The sequence below is a fragment of the Drosophila sechellia genome, chromosome X, assembly GCF_004382195.2.
Source record: "Drosophila sechellia strain sech25 chromosome X, ASM438219v1, whole genome shotgun sequence".
Lineage (NCBI taxonomy): Eukaryota > Metazoa > Arthropoda > Insecta > Diptera > Drosophilidae > Drosophila > Drosophila sechellia.
The window spans coordinates 13,880,155-13,892,697 of NC_045954.1; the positions used below are offsets into that span (position 1 = coordinate 13,880,155).

General features: G+C 41.7%; 1 pseudogene; it reads right to left on the reverse strand.

The window, feature by feature from the left end:
• Nucleotides 1-1,824: 1,824 nt before the first annotated feature.
• LOC116802060 lies at nucleotides 1,825-2,587 on the reverse strand (annotated as a pseudogene).
• Nucleotides 2,588-12,543: the final 9,956 nt, after the last annotated feature.

The following is a 12,543-nucleotide window of genomic DNA, read 5'->3' on the forward strand; positions in this document are numbered from 1 at the left end:
CAAAAGTGCTTGACGTAAATTGACTTGTTTTTACTTTTGACTTTTAAGGCCCCCCTCCCCACACAAGCCATTCCATGCAGCACCCCCTTTCCCTTAAGACCCCTTCCCCGTTATTCGAGGTCCTTGTTTGTTTGTTTGTTTGTTGTTGTTGTGGTTGCAATTTGGATACACAGGATGTGCAGGATATACGGGGATATGTATGTGCAAATAGCCATACACATACAAACATACTCGGCGAATTGAACAAAACGAGAACGAGGTGCACAGGAAGGCCGTTTAATATTTATTTTATCCATGTTGTCCCGATGAAGGACTGGCATTTTCCCGTCTAAAAGTGGGTGGAGTGGTGGGCGGAGGGGCTTTTGAGGTGGCTTTTCGCCTATTGCAGGTGCGAAAATATGCTGCAAATGGTGGCAAGCAGATGTGGATGAATACACGAGATGTGAGTGCTTTCATGGTTGGGTAATAAAAAATAACGTACTTCAGGTACATCTTTCGAAAATATATAAATTCTATTAAAATGAGTAACTTACATTACGAGCTAGCTGAAGAAATCAACTAAATGGGAAATTGATTTAGAATGGCAGACTCCATTGTTCCATGGTTTCTATACATGTTAAACATTAACTGTTTTGAGAGTTATTTTTATATACTAAAAACTTTAAAAGTCTATTTTAAATGAGCTAACTTAGCTATAAGAAAAAGTTAATTACCTTCAATTAGCTGCAAATTCGCAGATGATCTTAATTGAAGGCGCGCGTTGAACTCGACGGGAAAATGCAGAGCGAAACTTTCGGCACTTTAATATGCACTTTTTTTTAATTGGCAAATTACTTTAATTACTTTACTTTAATATTACATTACTTTAATATTATATATGAATCATTTAAGGCAACACAACAATAATGTAGCTATAATATTCGCATAGTTATAAAGAGATTATATTCTTTGGAAAGTGTTTGTGAGTCTACACCTACAAATTTTGGAATTTAGTGTTGAGGCAAAGTCTTGTTAAAATATTAAGAAAATATTTCTTCAAGTGTACTGCTGCTGCAGTTGTTGCTGCTGCTTGCAGCTTACACGTTTTAAGTTAACAACTACAGCAGCTGCCTATCGGCCGGCACCATCAATTGACCTTTCGCATTGCCCAGTCGTGCCCCTGCCACTCCCCCTCCCACTCACCAGCCCCCTTCAACGCGGAGGCCAAGTGCTCCAAATAAAATGCGATGCCCAAAGGCATCAGTCCCAAGTCGCAAGTTGCCGGCCTCAAGTTGCAAGTCTCCATCCGAATCGCAGTACCAAGTCCAGGAGGCTTATCTTTTTAGACGGCTGCCGACGTGCCGGCGAAATCTTTGGGGCTGGGAAAATGCACTGCCAGTTTTCCCCTAGGCTGTCCCTTAGGTTTTGCTTCGATTTTCCGTTTTGAAGCAACGTTCTTCCAAAAAGGCAATAAAGTGCGCATAAATTGTAAAAAAAAGTCGTTTTTTACTTCTAATAATATATTTTACGTTTTGACGGACTGAGGTGATATAATTTGTTTTTCTAATTTTCCGAATTGGCAAAAAATGGCGAAAAACCGAACAGTTTGAAACATGTATTAAGGGCAGAGGTGTATGAGGTGTACGAGGTGTTTGAAGTGTATGAGATGTATGAGGTGTATTAAGTGTATGAGGTGTATGAGGTGTATGAGGTGTATGAGGTGTATGAGGTGTATGAGGTGTATGAGGTGTATGAGGTGCATGAGTATGTGGTAGCTGGCCATATCAACGCACTGGGGAATGTGTTTAACTGCAACAACAAGATATGTGGAGTTAAACATCCTCGTCAATTCGGGAAGGGGGAGGGTGACGAGGAGGTGGCCGAGGATCCGATATTCGCGGTCGAGGTCTCGCTCGATTCGAGCGGCATAAAGGCCGACTCGTGCAACCGGAATCCATGGAGACTGCAAGTACAAGCGCTTTGTGTAGAAAATAGCTATACTATACTCGGAGAATTACTTACCGGGGGACGTACTTCTCCACGGGCGGCTCGGGTCTCAACATCGGCAGCTCCATGAAGAACAGGTGCGGGAAGCTGGTCCCGAACATGGCTCCGTCCAGCTTTGGACGGTTTCGCGGCCGGAAGACGTCTTTGCAGCTTGGGCAGTAGATCTTAACTTTGGACCCACTGGTCGCTGAGGCCCACTGGCAGGGCTTTCTGCCCCTTACAGTAGAACTTCGGACACGATCCGAAGTCCCCCCTCTCATACTTCAGGCGCATATCTTCCACGCCACGCGCCGACATAATGTACCTGGCGTGGATCATGCCGTACAGCTTCTCCTCGTGGCCGAAGACCCTACCCACGGACCTGTCGAACAACGGTTTCAGGACCACGTCCAGTGTCTCCTTGGAGTACTCCAGTCCCGACAGGTTGAACTTGCCCTTTATGATGTTGATAGGCACGCAGCAGACGAACTCGTTGCCCATCAACCCAACGAACCAACCAATCCAGCTGGCATCTACTTTAGGCTCGTTGCTCTGGCTACAAGATTTTACTGTGATTTGCTATATTCCATAGGAAAAACCTAGTTACTTACGGGCTCGACATGTTCACTCGTAGAAATGTAATACAAAGTGCAGTGCGAAATGACAAGGGCTACTATGCCATAATGACATCTATGTGTCAAAGTTTCGACAGGGCTGCAACACTTAATCGGCCGGGAACTCGATAACTTTACAATAAACTCAAACTCGTCAAAGCGGCAAGTTCAGCTTTTATATTATTTAATTAATAGTATCCAAAGCAAAATGTTATAAATCCAGGAATTTTTTAACATTAATAAACTCAGTTATATTACCACTTTGCTATTGAAATAAAACACAACTCCGTTTATTTTTTATAATAATACCCTTTACTCGTATAGTAAAAGGCTATACTAGATTCGTTGTAAAGTATATAACAGGCGGAAGGAATCGTTTCCGACCATATAAAGGTTCTTGATCAGGACCAATAGCCGAATCGAGCTGGCCATATTCCGTTTGTCCCTATAAACGTCGAGATCTCAGGTAAAAGCTAATAGGTTGAGATTCAGCATACAGATTCTAGAGACTAAGGCGCTGCGCAAGTTTGTTGACCCATGTTGCCACGCCCACACTAACGTCCTCTCTAACGCCCACAAACCGCACAAAATTGTCACGGCCCCATTTTTGAAAAATGTGTTGATCTTTTTTTTACATTTTTATTGGTCTTGTAAATTTTTATCGAGTTGCTAGAAAAAAATTTTATGGCACACTTTTATAAAATGTAAAAATTTTTCTTTGTTTTATTGTTTGTCTTGCCAATTTTTATCTGATTACCAAGAACACAGTGGCCACGCCCATCCACCAACAAGACGCCCGAAACGGTCGCGTCCACACTTTTAAACAATTTTAAAAATTGTTCTCATTTTATTCCCCAATATCTATCGATATCTCAAAAAAAATGATGATATCGATATCGCATCACACTAGTTGTGTAAGTAGTTAAAAGAATTACCGTTTTTACTCCCAATTATCCATACTAACTGTAAATAGTACTTTTTTTTTCTTAGACAAATTTTTTTTAAGAACTAGATTGTTAGTACCTTAACATTTTCATATTGCTGGTTGGTTTTCTATGGTACAAAAATATAAAATGAAGCCTAGCCAAATACTAATTAAACTGTATCTATATATTTAACTGGCCAAGAACCTCTAGTAATCTGTACAACCTTTTGGCAGAGTACAAATGGCTGAAAGCCGAAGTGGCTACAAATCGCATTTTAATAGCTGGCATGGTCAGCGTTTCTGTTCCTTTTCGCCGCACCCTATGGCTCCTTAAGTGTGAAATTTAACCAGCTACTTGGAACCAAGAGGCAGAGGACTCAAGGCAAGCCAAACCTGAAAGCGATCAGGAAAAATGTGGCTGTCAGTAAGTGCAGTGGCTCATAATGACTCGATGCGGCCAAGCTGAAACTGATTTAGCTATGGGATAGGAAATGCTATTTGGGCATGGCTGTCGATATCATTAGACGCGGATATCACGTAATGCCCGGAAATTTTATACAGTGTAGAATAGAATATACCATAACTTTATTACGAAACATAAGTATGGATTTAAGTAATTTAAAAGAGCCCTAAATAATTTGTACTCTGCATAAATGCTAAACTAATGGTAAACAGATCATAATTTTAAAATGAAAATAATTTAGCACAAGGAATTCTTCAATGCATGTATAGATAATAAAATTATTTGTTATTATCTGTTTCTCCAATTCTATTATTTACATGATTCCTTGAAGGCTCTGGAACCATTTTACTTTCCTGCACTTCCCTAACCACCATTAATAACAATTAATTTGTATTTACGGCTGGGCATCCGTGGCGCACAGGGTGCCCACCGCGAAAATGCAATTGCACAAGTAAATCCTTGTAATCCCCACATTAGTCTCCCCTCTCCCCGCTTTCCCCCTTTTCGCCACCCTTTTCACCATCCTTTCCACCAGCATCTTATGCTCTCTTCGCGGTTTCCTCTTTCTATTTTGGCTGGCGGTATTTTTTGGTTTTCTTTCTTTTTTGGTCTTAGCAAATTACCTTCACGAGCCAAGCGAGCGGGTGGAAAAGTGGGTGGCAGGGGGTGACAAACCACATGCGATTACCCTGACAAGGTGGGCAGTGGGTGGGTGGTGTAGTCCAGGGGGTGGGCTAACAAATCGCTGAAAATATGCGATGCGTGTGTCGTTGGTTGTGGAAAATGGAGCTCGAAACTGCAACAAGCACCAAGGTAATGCATACCCAAAAACGGAACAGTAGACACTACGGTTTTAAACTTGTCGTAGCAGAAAACATAAAAATCAAAATTAACATCAACCTTAAACGAATGTAGATATTAAGTGAATTGCTTAAATCTACAAAACATTTTTTTAAATTAGGCTGCCCATATTCGCATATAATTGCCTTAAAGTGCATTGCAAATATATTATAAAATATATTCACTGTAGATATGTACCCCATCTATACGTTTAATATCCCTTCTGACGGTGGGCATACAAGTAAAAATCGCATGCAATTTGAAGAAAAATATGCGAGAAGTAAACTTTTGAAACGACGCATTTTTCCAGCTTTTCCGACGCCCGCGATCCTACCCCCTCCCCTTCGCCGCTTTTCCCCGCCGCGTTTTGTGAGGGGTTGATGCTCATCATAGCCATGAAATGTGCAAGTGCGTTAGCCCCAAAACCAATTTTCAGTAATGACTGCATTTTGCCGTCGTCTCAGCTTTTCCACAGCCACCCCCCCAACACACACACACACACAGGACCCCTGGAAAGCCCCCACCCGAGAACGATGTTGTCGGTTTAAATGCACAAAAGCGCGCCAAAGGACATGCCAAGGACAAACGTTAGTTGAACCGGATGGAAAAGCGGAAGGGGAGATGGGTAGTGCGGGCCGGTGGGGGAGGCGCCTTGCGTAATTTGCTGCGGCAATGGCGGCAAAACACATCGCAAAATGGCGACAGATCCAAAAGGGAGTCTACAGTGCGCCCCCCTCGCACTGCCATGTCTCCTTTGGGATCCCTTTTCGCCTTTGCGGGTTTTACAATTTTAAGATTTATTTACGTGCTTCGGGGAGTGTTCCATCCCCAGCCCCCCCAGGCCCCCCACCCCGCGCCACGCATTCAATGGAGTGGTGGAGGGGAAGGGGGGGGGGCGCCGGATAAATGCATGCGTTTGTTGGCCGAGACGCGCCAAAAAGTTTTCCCTCCGCTTTTCCCGAACGCCAGCTGCATACGAAATGGTGGAAGATGGCAACCCTGCCGCCTTGCATTTCGACAGCCAGGGCTGGCATGTGCGTGTGTGCAAAAGTCAGCCTGTGACCTGTTTGTCCTCTAAAGTGAAATATTTTGCAGCAGGCGAAATGCAATTTTCTATGTGTTGTGCGGGCAGAACTTGGACAAAAAAAACACCCGCCACCCCCTGCCCAGATGGCGTGAAAAGCGGAAAATGCGAGAACTGCAGGCGTGACACGCAATGTTCGATAGGTATCGAAACATAATATTATATCTATTTTAGAGAATCCAACCTAATTACATGATATTGCCAATTTTCGTTATATCTGTTATTTAATTTAATACAGCAATCTAGAAAAGTAGTAAGGAATACAGATAAACGAATATCATATTAAAACAAGGATAAAATAACATGGATGATCTAAAGTATTCTTATCATTATTAATGGAAATGGTACTTAACACTAAAGAGAACAGCTAAAAAATGAAAATCCTTCTCGAATGATAATGATGTCATCCCTATCGGCATTATCCTGCTCAACTATCGGTTATTCGTCCATTGCGTAAGATGTCGCTGGAGCATCATTTAATGCGCCGCCAGTTGTCTTAGCAGCCGGCTTTAGTGGGTTAAGATGGGGGTCCTTTCGGCCAGGGGCTGCGGACTGATAGCAAGGGGAGCCGGAGACGTCACTGGCATATTTCATTTTCCAGCTACTTTTTTGCCGCTTCATTTGACAGGGTAACTCAGGGGGGAATTGGTGGGGGGTGGGGGATGGGTTATGGGGGGAAGACGGAAAAAGGGAGTGCAATGGGATCTACATCAAAATCTAGCCCCCGCTGCCACGCCCCTGGCCACTGCTCTAAAAACGCAGAATGTATTTGAAATGTTTCAGCATTGATAAATAGTTTTGCGCTGTCCTGCGGGGATGCAGTCAGCATCACAGCTTTTCCGTTTTGCTCCTCTGCCTTTCGAATTTTGCAGGCCCCGCTATGTGTGGGTTGGCTTTTCGAAATTAGGAAAATTAATGTGGGAAAATGCTGTGCCCCAAAGTGAAGCGAGCGAGGCAACAAACGCATTTCATATATCATGCAGTGAAAAACGGATAGCGGCTGTGGGGAATTTATTTCTCGCATTGATTTTCCAGTGAGCTATTTCTTTTATTGAAATTTGCCGAAAGGAAGCCAAATAAAATCATAAATTCTGCCCCGTTCTTTTTTGTGTGCGTGTTTTTTTTTCTTTTTGTTTTTTTTTTTCATCTGGGCTCATATTTATGGCTGAGTTATTTTCATATTCGCAGCGTGAAGGCGGAAGTGGTAACAAGAAGTAACAGGAAATATATTTTCCAATCGAAATTCCTGTTTTTTCCTCTGCTGGGAATAACGGCTGACCAGCAGTTTCTTGTTTAAATGTTATATTGAGCAAAAACTAACAATGAAAGTGCTTATTTAGATTTAATTTCTTCGCAAATTAAGATATAAATAAGATATATAATATATTTTATCCCTTTTAGATGGAATTAAAGTAAGTTGCAACATATTTTGCTGTAATATCTAATGAATATATCAACTTTATCTACGCTTATTAACTTATCATTAAAATTGAACACACGTATATTTGCATATGTTTTTCTTAACTCCTGACTTACCACTCCAGTTTTTGGCATTGAAATTTGCTCTATAATTTCATTGATAGCTGTATTTTTAAGTTTCCCTCTTTTTTGTCAATTTATATCCTCTTTAGCCCTTTTTATCAAACCGCAATGCAGCTCATTATCATTTGACAGCCTACCTTCGCCTTTTAATGACCGCTTGTCACATCGAATAATAGCTCGCACCTCAACACCGATGGCAATAAAACAGTTAAAACCGGAAAAGGAGTTACAACAAATGTGTGACGAGTTACTTGGTGGCTGTAAAAGAAATTGTAAGCAATTTGCACGCGAGGCGATAAAAATCATCTTAAACGCGCGATTAATGTCAATTTTATCAATAAAATTATAAATAAAGACATGAAAACGAGCCGAGTGCGAGATAAGCGCGAATGAAATGCGAACTCGAGTCACAACAACGAGACACTAAGACACCACCACCGACAACAACAACAACAACAACACTGGGTGCCACACCAACTGCAACAACAAATGCGGTAACAACAACAAACACCAAACAGCAGGCAAATTATGGAGTGTGTGGCGCAGGCTCACGTTCCATGGGGCAACATCTGAATGGCAAGGAAATCACACTGTGGAATACCCTACATGCTGTGTGTTGTAGTAGTAGTATTACAAATAATGATATATAACTATGATAAGGAAATAAAGTTCCAAGTATTATTTATAGCGAAGAAAATACTTTGGCTTAGGGGATTTCTTGAAAATATCATATAGTACGCACTTTAAGCAATATAAATACTAATATGATATTTAAGTGTGAATCTTAGTTTTAAATATAGCATTTAATTGGTAAAACTGGTGTTTCTATCAATTCTTTATATAACTGAAGAAAAAACTATATACAGAATCAGGGTTATAGGCTCAAACCAATGTGATTTCGAAGAACCCTTTGGCAGGGTATGCTCAAATATACAAAAATAAAACGCAGCTGGGCTGGCTGCTGGCCTTAATCCTGGGGGAGATTAGCCCAGTGGGATATGGAAGGGGGGTGGGGACCAGTTGCTGACCAAAAAGGGGAGCAGGGCAGTTGATGCAAATGCGCAGCTGCCACATGCTGAAACTCTACTTGGGTTGGCTTTTTCGGTCCAGAAGCAGAATGCCAGTTGCATTGCGGGTGTTTAACAGCCGGGAAAAATGAAGGGAAGGGGTTCCAAAAGTGGTCGAGGAGAGAGCCCAAAGCGGTAATTCGGCTAAAATTTATTTCATTTCATTCGACATGCTTAGCACATTGAGAACAGTGGGTTGAAAGTGCTACTTTATCAAGAAACTTGAGGAATTTATCCAAACAGCTTAGAATACAAATTTTTGGGGTCTGTAAATCAGATGATTAACATGCAAGTATTTTTATTTAGTTTTAATAACCAGATTTTTCAACATTTATTTAGCTTTTGTAGCTCTTGAGATGTATAAATATTCCTAATTTGTTGTCTGTCTTAATTCTAATTATTTATATTTGGAATAATAATGTTTTTATAACTTTTGCAAGCCTTTATTTGAATGTCACATTTGTTATACACGCTTTTGCCAACTTTGACCACTGTGCCCCGTTCGAGGCGTTCGCATTTCCCACGCCAACTGCCAAATGGGCGAGTTCAAAGCGTTTTGTGCACGGCCAAGATTCCGCTTCCAATTACACAAAAGATTGCTGAGAACTCACAAAAGCCGAACAGAATCCGAGTCGAGAAGAGAGCTGCAGTCGAAGACCAATTTTCCAGCGAAATGTGCAACGTGTCAGCTGAGTGGGAAAAACGAAACAAGAAGTGGCAAAATAAAAATTGGCGAAAATTGAAAACTGCTGCTCCAATTGAAGACCGATGACGTCATGGTCGGGTCTCAAAAAAAAAAACAAAAAAACTTTATATATATATATAAAAAGAAGCCAGCCACTTGTTGCCAATTGAAAATTACACTCGCATGCCAAAATGCCTTTTTCCGATTCGTAATTTTCGCGATTTGCATAAACTGTGCGATTTTGGACTCAAATTATGCCTACCCCTTCTGTATTTTTTTTTTGTAGTTTCTCTTATTTTTTCCTTTGTCGGCATGGCGTTTGTCGTCGTTGAAGCGCGCAAAATTTTCTTAATGAGCTACAAACAATGCTCGTAAAAAACGTCGAGCTCAAAAGCCGGTGTATATGGCCAAATTAATCGCCGAGGAGCATGCGATGCTAATTTGTTATTGTTAGTGTTATTGGTGTAACTAGTTTGTCGGAGTCAAAGGTAAGGTCTTTGGTATTCCAAATGCAACTCCATGGATTTTTACGAGATTTACAGAGTTCTCCGGCTGCAAAAAATTCCGCAGACTGCATTGTAAGGTGTGAAAAGGGATATGAAATACGGTTTGGGAACTATATATAGTATGAAACATTGCAAAATTATAATGCCAATAAATATGTTTATTGCTTATAGCATCTATATATATATAGTGTAAATAATACATGCAATATTTAAGCCAGCTGAATAACTGTTGGCAAAGTCCAATAAAAGTTGAATAGAGCAATTAATCAAAAGTCCGTGGAACACAGACCCAGGCAACTAAAATGTAAATACAGTTCTGGGCGGAGGAACCCTTTCGAGGCTGCCAAGTGGCCGCTCCACCCATCGAAATGGGGTTTCCTGCGCCGTGGCAGCTCAACTGTAATTACACTTTACTAAATCAAAGTGATCCCCCCTCCGATCGGGTTGACAATCGAAAATAACTAAAAATAAAACGGCAGAAGCCAAAGATCAATGGACCAAATGCCGCCGTTCGGAGTACACCGTGGTACACTGTGTTCCAAGGTGCGATACCCCAAACTAGTGGGCACGTCAACTGCCACAAGGAAATTGCAACTGGCAACTGGCGACTTGCAACTTGCAACTTGCAACTTGCATTTCGCAATGTACGGCAGCAAATTAAAAGCGATGCGCTGGGCGATGGGTTGGCATATTGAAATAAGATCAATATCGCGGTGAGCAGCGCGTAGTTGCGTTTAAAAATATAACTACGATTGTTCCTGCCAGCAACAGCAACTCGCAGCAGCAGCAGCAACTTGCAACAGCAACACCAGCGGCAGCAGCAGCAACAACTGTCAAACAAGCAACCAGACATATTACGGGCGCGGGCAGAGAACTTGGCCCAGACATCGACCCTCGAGACTCATTTACAACTGACCGAATGAAGGCGCTCAAGTATCTCAGTATCCCAGCATCAGAGTATCTAAGTATCTATTCCCCGCCGGTGTGCCTGTGTCTATGTGTGTGTATCTGTGTGTGTCCAACACTTTGCGCCAAATCGATTGTCCTGCCGGGAACAGATGTTGAGCATGGGATCTGCCCGAGGTGTTCCTTCCGCCCATTTTCCAGCAATGTTGCGGTCTTTAAATGTGGCTAAATTAGGGCGAAAAGTATCTTTACTGAAATTCTACTCTAAGTTATTTATTTTTATAGAAATTACCGAAATAACACATGACCCAAAATAACTGATATAGAATTGGAACATTCAGTATTAAACATCGACTTCAATAGATATACAACTATATGTATTGAAAATCAACTAAAGCGATTGCCTGAAATGAAACTTCTAAGTTGTATAAATTTGTTAATTATGTGTTGATTTATTATTAATTTTTAATATCGTACATTTATATTTAGAAGAAGGTGATCTTAAAGCGGCACTTACTCTTCATATTTAAATGATATATTCAACACAGCATTTGGCTTGAAAGCCCCCAAAAGATCGGAACTTTCTTGAGATGTAAACTCAGTGGCTTGGGATCGTTGTTTTTTTGTTTATATATTTTTTTTTTGGTTTGTTGGCTGTGTTTGCTGCCGCTTCAGAGGAAACCGCCGCCAACGCTGCTACCATAAAAACAATTGCTGTTGTTGTTGCTGTTGGTGGTGGTGGTGCTGCTGCTGCTGCTGTTTTTGTTGGTACGCAATTTAAATGGAATTTCTGCTACTGGGCCCACGAACGCTGATCGCCATAAATAATCGCGCTGTGGCCGCAGCTTCAGTTCCTGCCTCAACTTTGGACTTCAGCCGGGCCAGGCAACATCAATGGTGGCGGTGTCGCCGCAACAACTGCAACAACAGCAGCGGCAGCAGCCACATTGGTGCAACAACAGCAGCAGCAGCAGCAACAACAACATGTACAACGAGCAACTGCAACGGCGACCGCATCTCAGATCGCGCGATAAGGTAATTGGACTATTATGTCAAAAAGTATTTGGCGTTTAAGAAATATGGCCTGGCATTTGACATTTCGGCAGCCAGTAGTCGGTCGCATCGGTCGGATCGTTCGGATCGGTTTTAGTATAGCATAGTGTAGTGTAGTATAGTATCGAATGTTGCCCCGCTTGCGACGCCGCCCCTTTCGGCAATTCGAGCTGCAATTGCCACAGAACAAAAGGTGCACATTAAAAACTGTTTCGATATCGAGATTGCATTGATCATGGCCCACAAGGGCCAAGCGGCGGGGGCAGTTGGGGTACGGCGAACGCATTGTCACCAGCAAAGTCGGTGGTTTTAAAGTGTTAAGGGGCATGCCCCCTCTCCGCCAACCCAAGCTCTCCGCCAGCAATGATCAAAGCCAATATGCGTGGTCATGTAATTGATTACGCTGCGATCTTGAATGGGTATCGCAATTGGGATCGGCATTGGCAGCGAAATGGAGGAGATGGAAATCGCAGAGTGCGGGGTGGAGTATTGAAGGAGGCTTCCCATCGGGATTAATCATTAACTCTAGAGAATGGTGCGATGATCAATGGAGTCCGATTGTTTAGGACTCTAATCGGTTTGCGCTGTGTATAGGTATGTAGATGGTTTACTTATGGATTAAGGACCTTAAGTTACGCAAATTAAATTGGACAAAGATATATAACGCGTGAGTTTAGTCCAATTCTTATTTGGCCTACTAACCAGGTTATAAGTATTTCGTTTAGGCGCATTCTAAGGTATTTTTATTTAGTTATCAGTTCCGAAATTCCAATATATATTATCAGCTTAGGTTTTGCACAAGATATGGATATGAATTTTTTTGATTTTGCTTTGTAAATGTATACAATGGTATTAACTTAAAGTTTATTGACTATTTATGAGTCCATATCGAG